Raw genomic sequence first — 12,821 nt, forward strand, 5'->3', positions numbered from 1 at the left:
AAATTTGAGTCATAAAAATATTTTTGTATTATTTCTTATACATGTTTTCCTTTTGATTGTGTTCAGATCTTCTATGATTGTGAATGGTTGCAGTTTTCAGTGTCCATTGAGAGCATGGAATATAATGCAGGGAAGTTAAGTCATGCATTTACTGTGACAAGTACTAGAGAATGTCATGTCCTTGGTAGACAGATATCTAAGTGTTTCTAGCTTTTTCTGTGCAGTTCACATTTTAGAAATTTTGCTTCCCAGCTTATGCTTATTTGAGTTATCTGTGTCAAATTTACAAGTATCCATTCAAGATAGTGTAATTTATTTTGAGAAGAGAATAAAAGGTGATTTGCTATATTGCACATATTTACTGGGAAATTGTGCAAAGTATTCCAGTTAAAAAGAAATTTACGGGTGTTGTAATACTTGTTTACCCTTTTATTTTGATGTAATTTCAAATTGCAAGAATAATAAAAATTTCTGTATGCTCTCTACTCAGATTCACCAATTGTTAGCATTTTGGCTCACTGCTTTATCATTCATTCTTTCTGTCTACATATATACAGTTACCTTTTTCTGAACCATTTGTGGATAAGTTGAGACATGTTCCTTTACTCCTAAATACTTTTGATATGTACTTCCTAGGAACAAAGTTATTCTTTTACGAAGCCACATGAAACAGGTCAAATTCAGGAAATTTAACATTGATACACTGTTGTTCATATTCATATTTCATCACTTCTTCCAATGAATTCTCAGCCTCATCCCTATAGACCTTATGGAGCAGATAATTCTTTCTTATGGGAGGGCGCTGTCCTGTGCTTTGCAGGATGTTTAACAGCATCCCTAGCTTAGATATCAGGAGGCTATGCTCTTCTCCTTTCCCCAGTGTGACAACCAAAAATGTCTGCAGGCACTGCCAGATGTTTTCTGAGGGGCCAAATTGCCCCTTGTTGAGAACCATTGAGTTAAACTAATAATGTCCTTCCTGGCTATTCTTTTCTGATCCAGGATGGTAATACTTGGATAAAATAGACTCCAATGAAATATAGTTTATAGATTGCTGAGGAATTAAAGTTGAACTTGTGCTATATTTCTTCAGCTAAGGGTGTGGTCTTTACTAAGTACATGTATAATGAGCACATAGTTAGTTATGGGCTATTGATCTTTTTAATTAAAAAATTCTATTTTAGCATGGAAGTATGTTAGAACATGAATAAAATTACTTATAAAAGAAATTACTTGTGACTTGAAAATGTTAGACTGAAGATGAAAAATTTAAGTAATGTATTTAGCCCTAAGCAGTAATGCTATATAGTTATGGTTATTGATGTCAGATAATATCTTTAATATATTGGTAGTTATGGAACATACTGGTAAACTAGTTAAAGTAATTATAGATAAATTCTTTATGAAATACTGGAATAGCACTAGGGTATATACATATATATACACACACACACAAAGTTATATGTTCTGAGGGCTTCCCTGGTAGCTCAGCTTGTAAAGAATCCACCTGCAATGCAGAAGACCCCGGTTCAATTCCTGGGTCAGGAAGATTTCCTGGAGAAGGGATAGGCTACCCACTCCGGTATTCTTGGGCTTCCCTGGTTGTTTAGCTGGTAAAGAATCCACCTGCAATGCGGGGGACCTGGGTTCAATCCCTTGGTTGGGAGGATCCTCTGGACGAGGGTATGGCAACCCACTCCATTTTTCTTGCCTGGAGAAACCCCATGGACGGAGGAGCCTGGCAAGCTGCAGTCCATGGGGTCACAAAAAAGCCGGACACAACTGAGCGGCTAAGCATAGCACAGCATGTGTTCTGGATTTTTTTCCCTTCACATTATTAAAAGGTATCCTTTTAAACTATTTTTGTTCCATTATGATTTTGTGTATGTGACTTTTAGAATCATAGTTTCAGTGATTGTGCTTATTTTTTATGAAATTGTTACTACTACTTGTCATAAATCATTGCCAGAATCTCTGGATAACTGGTGAGAGGAAAAGAAGTAGAATAGATGCCTAGAAAAAACAAGAGAATAATACATTGCATTTATTTTGTGTTCTGTCCCAGCTGAGCAGTAGCTCAGGTGAGTTGACTGGCAGTCCAAATTATGATACCCAGGGTAGCATAGTAATTTTTAAGAGGGGCAGAGCATAATAGCAGAAATCCCTAGATAGTGATAATAATGAATTGTCTATTGACAGTCTGCTAGTTTTCAGAATTTTGGTTGTTTTGAGATAGGTGCTTGATAATGATGAACACCAAGAGGGAAGGGTCAATCCTCTCATAGGTAAAAGGGCTACAAGGTAGGTTGTCAAGTCACCTGCCAAATAGGTTGGGATTTAGAGTAGCAGTGAAATGCCAGAGGGGAAATGGAATATTATATTTTAAAAAATGAGGTAAAAAGTCCAGTCTGCCACATGGGGAAACTCTGTATGTGGAGAAGACCATTGTTAATTGACTGTATAGTGCGTGCCAGCATCCTTTTCTTTCCTCTAATTAGAACAGAATGGCTAATTCTATACTCTTAACCAGTAGTCAGAGTGGTTTCTGTGTGTGTTTGATTGATTGGCTCTAAAATTAGTTGGGACTGAATCTTTAGGTTGGATGTCTTTATACTTGTATTAAATGCAATGTAATTAAAAACTTCTGTGAAAAAAAGCATCAACGATGTTAAACAATAGAGTGGTTAAAAATATATTTGCACCATGTGTGTCACACAGCTTGTGTTTGTGAAATACCAAGGGCTGTATTATATTAGTAAGATAAATAATGTGAATTCACAAAAGACCTGAATTGGTAATTTTCAAAAGATAGACTACTTTTGGCTTTTAAGCACATGAAAATATGTTTACTTTACTGGTAATAAAGAAGTGAATGTAAAAAATCAATGTTTTTTTTTCACTTGTCAGAAAACAGGGGAAAAATTGAGACAATAACTGTTGACAAGTATGGTACACTAATACACCATTGGTGGGAAGGTAACTGGTACAGCTTTTCTAGAAGGTTATTTGGCAGTGTGTATGAAAATTTGAACCGCATGCCCTTTCACTTAGCAGTCTAATTTTTGGTGAAATGATGTCATTGACTAAATATGAGATAATTATGACATAATTACGCAAATATGCATGGTTTGTAATGGTCGAAAATTATAAACAATACAAATATTCTTTAATTGAGGATTAGTTAAATGATAGTTAATTCAAACACTGCAGCTGCTTTAGAATGCTGTATGTGTGTATATGGAGACAGATTTTCATTAGTTATTAAGTGAAAAAAAGAACATAGTATTAGTTCATTTAGCTTATTAGGTTATTCTGTATTTTAGTTCTAAAACTTTTTGTTCTTTTTCTTTTGCTAAGAGTTTATTTTACATTTGTTTCAAGTTGGGTCATACTTGCTTGTTCAAAGCATTTTTATGATTGCTGCTTTAAAATCTTTATCAGATAATTAAAATATTTTCCATCTTGGTGTTGGCATCTATTACCTTTATCATTCAGCTTGAGGTCTTTCTGGTTTTTGGTACAATGAGTGATTTTTGATTGAAACCTGGACATATTGAGTATTATGAGATTGTGGATCTTACTTTAGTTTTGTTTTGGCTGGCTTCCAAAGGGGAACATGTGCCATCTCCTCACTGCCATTTGAGGGTAGAAGTAAGTCCGGGTTCCCTGTTTGGTTTCCATTGATACCTGAGGGATGCTCTCTGTAATTGCTGAGTCAGTGTGAGTTCTGGCTCCTCACGAGGCCTCTACTGATGTTTCTCTGGCTAGGAGGGAGGGAAAGAAGTGCCCAGTTATTGCTCCCTCTGTGGTCTCCACTGGTGCTTCAGGGTTGGGGTGGGTTGTTATTTGTGGTCTGTTATAGCTTGGCTGATACGGAGGTCTTGGCTCTCTACATGGCCTTCTCTGACACTAACCCACTGGATGGGATTGGGGGTGCCTCATCACAGCTTGGTGAGGGGAGAGGCCTGGGTCTTTGCTAGTGTGGATGTGGCCACAGTGTTTCTGTGGTGTTTGGCTGGAGTAGAGCAATTATTGTCTAAAAGTTTTCTGTGTTGCTAGGCTGTCCCTTTTCTGATCCTCAGCTAGAAAGAACAGCTCATTGGAGTTTTTTCTTTTTTTGTCTGTACCCAATTGCTGTTTCTGGGTTACTAACATGTTCAGCTTTATGTTTGGATTATATGAGATATAAAAAAAAATCCAGGGAGTGTGCAACCGCGTGGTTCACTGAGTCCTGGAATCTACTTTTCTCCACCTTTTAGGACTTTCTTACATTTATTTTCTATGCAGCGATGGGGTTTTTAGTTATACTTAGGGGTAAAGTATGTGTCTATTCCACTTTCCTGGAAACAGAACTCCTACCACTTATTTTTTAAAACTTATATCTGTCTGGTTATGTAGGAGGAAAATCTGTAATACACAACAAACTGTTAATCAGTGGTTATCTTTGAGAAAGCAGGTTGAAAAGTTTCATTTTGTCTTAAAAAAAAACACATGAATGCTCTCTTGTTGTCTTAGATACAGACAATACAAATGTATACATGAAAGTGATATCCCATTTCTGTAGTCCCTTTTGCCCTGACAGTTTTGTGTGAAGCTTATGACTATGCATTTCTATACATAAATGTAAGTAGATAGGCCTGTGGTTAATTTTGTTTTAGTGTAAGTGAAGTGCCATCATTCTGTCTCTTTCTCTTAGTCTCTGGGCATTTTCAGCTGGAAAGGATTATGTGGCTGGAAATTGCAATCCTGAGTCTCTAAATGATTCAAGGCTCTTTGTATCTCATTCCCTTTGTTGTTTTTTGGCCTTAGAATCTACATTAATCCCGGATGTTTTGACTTTAATTCACTGAACTTTTCTATTAAAAAGGAAAAACCTTATTTTTTATAACTTTCTAGCTCTGATTCCAGACAAGATGAGCTTTTATTTTTGGCTGCACCATGTGGAAACATAATTCTGTGACCAGGGAGCATACCCGTGCCCCCTGACTTGGGAGCCCAAAGTCTTTACCACTGGACCACCAGGGAGTCCCACGATGAGATTTTGAAGCCCAGTTAGTTTTATGATTTTATTCATTCATAATTCACTCATTTATTCAACAAATATTTATTGAACATTTAAATACTCCCTTAGTACTGGGACACAGCTGACAAAATCTGTCAGTATGGAGCTAGGGCTATATCGATAGTAAGTAAACTAGTACATATGTCAGTTGGTGGTAAGCTTTGTAGAGAAAAATAAAGCAATGAAGAGGAATGGGATGAGGGAATTTCCTGTTTTTAATAGGGTGGTCAGGGAAAGCATTGCTAATAAAAATGGCATGTGAAGGAGGGTGAGGGAGGCAAACATGCTTAAGAAACAGAAAGGAGGGTGGTGTGGCAGGTGTGGAATGAAAGTGGGAGTATTTTCAGAGATAACTTTAGAGAGGAAATTATCTAATCACGAGAAGATTATTAAACCCTTGGGTTTTACTCAGCATGAGTTGGGAAGCTGCTGGAAAGTTATTTTATTTGGGATGTGACATGATCTCATATAGGCTTTAACAGCTACAATGTTGATAGGTTCTAGGGGTCAATGATAGAAGTAGGGAGACTGGTTAAATGGTTCCTATAATAATCTGAGAGAGAGATACTGGGGGCTGGACCATGATGGTAACAGTAGATGATGTAAAAAGTGGTTAGCAAAGATTCCGAATATTTGTTCCACCAATACTTTATTATAGAAATTTGGATGTTTGGAAAATAGCTAATAGTATGTGCCGAGGGATTGACTAAAAGATGTGAGGAAAGGTAAACAGTCATGGATAAACTGTAGAATTTTGGCCTGAGTGCCTGGAACGATCTGCCAAAGAACGTGTTGGAAAGAAAATCAGGAGTTTGGTTTTAGACATGATGTGTTTTAGACACCCACCCATACATGTTGAGTAGACATTGGCTATATGAGTTTGGAGTTCATATAGCCAAATGGTTATTGGCAGGACTGGTGACTTAGTGATGTTTTGTACATCTCATTGACATTTCCAGTCACCAGGGTACCTGATGACTTTACTACCCATTGTGGAGTATTATGAGAGAGTTTGGTAGAATGGAGGACGCGAGGGACCTAGCTCCTAGTCTTAATTTTGTGACTAACTGGTGGCATGACTTAGGGCAAGTGATTAACCTCCTTACACCCCACTTTTCTTTCATGTAAAATTAAGTTGTCTGATTAGATGGTTTTTAGTCTTTTCATCCATATGTTCCTGGGTTTAGGTCAAGGAGAAGTTTCAGGAGATGAACCTGAATGTGCACTGAATTCTGTCCCTCCCAAATTGGTATGTTGAAGTTTTAAACCCACATGTGACTATATTAGAAACAGGGCTTTTAATGAGGTGTGTTAGTTGCTCGGTCATGTCTGACTCTTGCAACCCCATGGACTATAGCCCGCCAGGCTCCTCTGTCTATGGAATTCTCCAGGCAAGAATACTGGAGTGGATTGCCATTCCCTTCTCCATTTAAGGAGGTGATTAAGGTTAAATGAGGTCATAAATGTGGAGCTCTGATCCAGTGAACCTGGTGTCTTTATCAGAGGAAGAGACACCAGAAATGGACACATAAATGTGTCCCTTTTCTGCTGAGAGGACACAGTGAGAAGATGGCCATCTGCAAGCCAGCAGAGAGCTCACCAGAAACTGAATTGGCTGGCACCTTGATCTTGGACTTCCTTAGCCTCTCGAACTGTGGGAAATAAATTTCTGTTTGAGCTACCTAGTCTGGCACCTTGTTAAGGCAGCCCCAGCAGACTCAGAGAGATGGGGCTCTGAGCCTTCCCTTCAACTTCTGTTCCCACAGAACAGTTCTGTTATCTGTTTGAATCTGGGAATTCTGAATAAGTTAGTGTGTGAAGAAAGGGTACTGTTTAAAAAAAAAAAGAGAGCGAGAGAACCAGTGGTTTAAATGTTAAATAAGGTTTAGTCAGGGTTTTTAAAAATAGTTTTCTATGTGTTATGAAAGATAATGCGTATCACATAGTAGGTATGTAATAAATATTTGTTGAAAGATGAAGTTTAATTATAGTCATCAACTAGAGTATGCAATACATAGTTATTAATTTTAATTCTTGATTACTGCAAGTGGTTTATCTTCAGTGGAAAAAATCATTTTAGGATATATTCTGATTGCCTGAACTTGCCTTGTAGAAGACAGTCTAAGTCCTGACCTCAGTGATGAGATTCTTTCATTGCTAGTTTTGAGCAGCCAGCCAGTTATCAGGTTTATTGTGTTATGCTGTGCTAGTTGCCCTGGGGGTGCACACGAGTCAAAGTCGCTTCCCTCAGACACAGTGTGTGCCTAGACATATCAAACAGTGAACAGCGTAGCAGTATATAATCAAGTGATAAATTCTGTGGGAGTTAACAGAAAAGAGACCTTCGGGGGTTGGGTAGTTGAAGAAGGCTTTTTGTATGGGACTTAAGCTCAGCTTTAAAAAATAATGGAATTTGAGAGAAGAGGACTCAGTCCTGAGCTCGTGATCCTGAAATAGCAGAGCTTAGTTTTGGAGATTCATTCCTGAATGGGATTCTGCGTTAGTCTCCCAGACTCCTGAGGATCATCTGTGCCAGTGTTTCCTTCCCAAATCCCTACTTGGTGCCAGGCATTGTGTTAGGTGCCAAGGATTTTAAGTGAACGAAGGTCTTAGCATACGCTGGATATAGTTTTGTTGTTGTTCAGCTGCTAAATTGTGTCCCACTCTTTGCTACCCCATGGACTGCAGCACGCCAGGCCTGCCTGTCCTTCACCATCTCCCAGAGCCTGCTCAAACTCATGTCCATTGAGCCGGTGATGCCATCCAACCATCTCATCCTCTGCTGCCCTCTTCTCCTTTTGCCTTCAATTGGTTATAGTCTGCAGACATATAAATAGTCAAAGAACACTGTGATAGGAGTTTTGTTTTACTGGAGTATATTCTAAAAACTTGCTTATAAATGTGGAATATTTGTAGGTCTAAAAATCCCCTCCCCTATACCTTTTTCATAATTATTTGTATATAAACTCTATATTGAAAATGATTTTTCTTAGGAAACTTGAAAGCAGGAACCATTGTTTTCAGATTTTTAGCATGACCAAAGAAAAGGCTGATTTAAGTCTTATCATCACTAACTGGTACTTCTTCCCTTCAGGCTTTTAGGTGTGTCTTTTTAGTTTTTCTGGAGTTTCATGAAGGCTGTCTAGATGTCATTGTGTTCAGGTCACTTTTTGGATCCTTTGACTGTGAAACTTAGTGTTCATGTGTATGAAACTAAAAAAGTCTTAACAAAAATTTCTTTCCTTCTGTTTTTCTCTATCCTCTGTTTCTGGAACTCCTTAGTTGGATATTGGTCTTTCTGGATTGAACCTTTACTTTGTTTAGCTTTTTGCTTATTTTCTGTCTTTATCTTTTTATTCTGTTGTGACATATTTCCTTGACCCCCCTCCTTAACCCTTTCTTTTTACATTTAAAAGAAAATTTTAGTTTAGCCTTCGTATTTCCGATTTCTAAGAGCATTTTCTTTTTCCTAGAATCCTGTTTTTCTGTTATGGATGAAATATTTAGATCTCTGTTATCAGATATCAAAATTCTTTTTCTTGACTCAATTATATTCCTTAGAAACTATCTTGGTCTTTTCCTTTCATGCTGTTGGTTTTTCTCTTAGAAAGCAGTGTTCTCTTAAAATGCTTGGTTTTCTGTTTATATTTAAGAGTAGATGATTATATAAATTAATCAGCATGGATTTCTTCCACTGCTCTGAAGATAGGTCTGGCCCTAACAGACCTCTTTCCTTTTCTTAGTGGAAAGGCCGATTAAGATTTCTGTCTTTGCATGTGGAAATAGCATTAGTGGTCACAGTGGGAAGGATATATTTTTGGCAGATTTAGAATTGAAGGCATACAGATTAGAAGCTGGCTGGTGAGCCAGTAGTTTCAGAGTAAGGAGAGTTTTACTTCCAGGTATGAGTACCCACTCTAGAAGCCTCGCCTTTCCTTGACAGTTCCTTGACTTTTAGAGAAGTCTCCTTCCTTTCTAGGTCTCTGCCTGTTTGACATGGGAGAGGGGTGGGGTTATGTATGGTAAGTCTGTTTTCTAGACAGACCTGTAAGTAAAATCCTTCAGTTTTTGGCTCCATTTCTTACCTCTGCTTTCATGTCTAAATGAAAGTGAAGTTGCTCAGTTGTGTCTGACTCTTTGCGACCCCGTGGACTGTAGCCTACCAGGCTCCTCCGTCCATGGCGTTCTCCAGGCAAGAGTACTGGAGTGGGTTGCCATTTCCTTCTCCAGGGGAGCTTCCCAACCCAGGGATTGAACCCGGGTCTCCCGCATTGGAGGCAGACGCTTTTCTGAGTCTAAATCCACTCTAATCTGTTTCCTCCTGTATTCTGGATTATAGCTTCCTTCTCTGTTTTATCCATTAGTGTGATCCCATCTTCTTTAGGTCTTACAGAAATGCATATGGTACCCTCCTTTCTCTCTCTCTCTTTGCTGTATGTGTGTTTTCTCTGATACTGTTTTTTTAATCCCCTAAGTTCTTTTTGGAAAAAACTTTTAAACCCACAGAAAAAATGGAAGATCCCCTGGAGAAGGAGATGGTAACCCACTCCAGTATTCTTGCCTGGAGAATCCCATGGACGGAGAAGCCTGGTAGGCTACAGTCCACGGGGTCGCAAAGAGTTGGACACGACTGAGTGACTGAACGGAACGGAAGCATTGACCCTTGTGTACTCTTAATGTAGCTGTCTACACCAGTTGTTAAGTTCCTCTCTATTTATACATTGTTTTCCTGATCATTTTAAAAATAAGTTGAAGACATCATGGCACTTTAGTCCCAAGTACTTAGCATGTATTATCCAGGAGGGAGATTGTCTTACATACCCACAGCCACATATCACACCTAAGAAATTTAATATTGAGGTAGTATCTCGTGTATGCCTCATATTTGGATTCCCTCAGTAGTCTCCAGAATACATTTTCCCAAGGTTTAGTTAAGGCTCACACATCGCATGTGAGTGTCCTGTTTTCCTTTAATATAAAAAGTCTCCCCTGTTACCCCCTCCCTTTTTTTTTTAAACAGCTCAGGTCACTTGTCCCACAGTCTAAATTTGTATATTTGTTTCCTCCAATCATTTTTGTTATTGTATTAACTGATATTTCAGTTAGTAGGAGGGAGAAGCAAATGGGTGTGCTCAGACCATTATCTTCAGTGAAGGGAAAGTCATGTCTGACTCTTTGCGATCCCATGGACTATAGTCTATGGAGTTCTCCAGGCGAGAATACTGGAGTGGGTAGCTTTTCCCTTCTCAAGGGGATCTCCCCAATCCAGGGATTGGATCTCCCCAATCCAGGGTTTGAATCCAGGTCTGCTGTGTCGCAGGAGAATTCTTGACCAACTTAACTATCAGGGAAGCCCATTATCTTCAGTATTTATTGTTTTATAAACATGACTTTTAATGGCTACATAATGTTCTCCTTAAAAAACAAAACTATTTTCCGCTTCCTGGCAATTTTAACTTTTCTATTTTCTTTTTTTTGTTGTTATAAGTAAACTTGCATTGAATGTTATGTGTCTTTCTATCTAGTAATGCTCTTTTAAAAATTTTCCTAAGTGTACTTATTGGTGAGATTGTTTTTAGATCAAGAACCTTATAAATGATCAGTTTTCTCAAAAAAATGTCTAAATCAGATCAATTACATATCAAATGAATTCATTATGAATTTTTCTGAGGGAAAATTACTTGCTTAAAACCATAGATACTTATCTTCTATTAATTTTAGAAGGTATTTTAAGTTTTAAAACTCATTGTTTTCAAGGATTCTGAAAATATTTAATTTTAACTGATAGTTAGAAATCTACTTCACAACTTAACAGTAGTCACCAGTCAGAATGGCTGCTATCCAAAAGTCTACATGCAATAAATGCTGGAGAGGGTGTGGAGAGAAGGGAACCCTCTTAACACTGTTGGTGGGAATGCAAACTAGTACAGCCACTATGGAGAACAGTGTGGAGATTCCTCATAAAACTGGAAATAGAACTGCCATATGATCCAGCAATCGCACTCCTGGGCATACACACCAAGGAAACCAGAATTGAAAGAGACACATGGACTCCAATGTTCATTGCAGCACTGTTTATAATAGCCAGGACATGGACGCAACCTAGATGTCCATCTGCAGACGAATGGATAAGAAAGCTTTGGTACATATACACAATGGAGTATTACTCAGCCATTAAAAAGAATGCATTTGAATCAGTTCTAATGAGGTGGATGAAACTGGAGCCTATTATACAGAGTGAAGTAAGCCAGAAAGAAAAACACCAATACAGTATACTGACGCATATATATGGAATTTAGAAAGATGCAAATGATAACCCTGTATACGAGACAGCAAAAGAAACACAGATGTATAGAACAGTCTTTGGGACTCTGGGAGAGGGTGAGGGTGGGATGATTTGGGAGAACGGCATTGAAACATGTATGTTGTCATATGTGAAACGAATCACCAGTTCAGGGTTGATGCATGTTACAGGATGCTCGGGGCTGGTGTGCAGGGATGACCCAGAGGGAGGATAAAGGGAGGAGGGAGGGGGGTTCAGGAAGGGGAACTTATGTAAACCCAGGGCGAATTCATGTCAATGTATGGCAAAACCAACCAATATAATATTGTAAAATAATTAGCCTCCAATAAAAAAGAAAAAAAAGAAAAAAACCTGTAGCCTGCATATTTGTATGGTCATGAGCAGTTATACTAGATTCTTATAAAATATTCCGGTAGTGCAGATAAAGTGAAGTGCTAAGTCCTCTTCAGCCTTCTCTCTCCTCAGTTTTCTGGATATCTTTTTCAGGTCTTTATTTATACATTAAGAACATAAATAGTATAAGAAGTGTGTGCATAAGTGTTTACAATTTTTTAAACATACTATAAATACAGGTAGGTATTCTGCATTTTGTTTTTATACTTAACAGTGTGTCTTCAGAGCTTTTTGTCTCCCTCAACTGCTTGAGCTACTGTATAGTGTTGCACACTGTATGGCTGCACTTTATCTTATGTAACCATTTCTGTTGCTGTACCATTATTTCCAGCGTTTTAATTGTTTCAGTGTTGCAACTTTTTTAGGGTGTCAAAGTCTGAGGGCAGTTAGGAGGTCATGAAGTTTTTTGTTTGATTGTTTTGCTGCTGTTTTTACAGCTTGTATTGCAGAAAGTAGAAATAATGATTTTCTATAATAGGATAGGCATTTTACTTCACTTCATTATTAAAAATATGTGGTCTCTTAAAAAGGAAATCCTTCGTGGATAGGTATTATTACTTGAAATTTCTATGTAATATTTTATACTTTTAGGTATCTGGATTACAGATTCCCACTGAATGAGACAAGAAAATGTATATGCTGCTTTAATGTGATAAAAACAAAATGATGTACTACATATAAAAGAGAGGAAAACATTTCCTCTCTGATTCTCAAGTTAATACCTACATAGAAAAGACAGAAACTTTGAAAAAGAAAATATAAATAATTCCCCAATTTTACCCCTAGCAGGCTTGATTCACCTCTAGCATTTTGGTGGCTATTCTTCCAAATATGTGTGTGTATGTGTATATATTGATATCAAATCTAATCAAATAGTTTTACAAGTATGCGTTATTGTATGTATATATAGTGTAGTCATTTCTCTCTTAACATGTTTTCCACATATATGGTATGTATATATCCATACATGCAGATACTGGTATTCTACATGTTCTACAATTTTTTTCACTTGGCAGTAGGTCATAAAAATATTTTCATGCTATTGAATATAGACATACATCA

At 37.7% G+C, this 12,821-nt stretch overlaps 1 protein-coding gene across 12 annotated transcripts in view; it reads left to right on the forward strand.

The window, feature by feature from the left end:
* PHC3 (polyhomeotic homolog 3) overlaps window positions 1–12,821 on the forward strand; it is a 79,113-nt gene that overhangs the window by 7,754 nt on the left and 58,538 nt on the right. The window lies entirely within an intron of this gene.

The sequence above is a fragment of the Moschus berezovskii genome, chromosome 1, assembly GCF_049115385.1.
Source record: "Moschus berezovskii isolate FMDL1 chromosome 1, NW_MosBer_1.0, whole genome shotgun sequence".
Lineage (NCBI taxonomy): Eukaryota > Metazoa > Chordata > Mammalia > Artiodactyla > Moschidae > Moschus > Moschus berezovskii.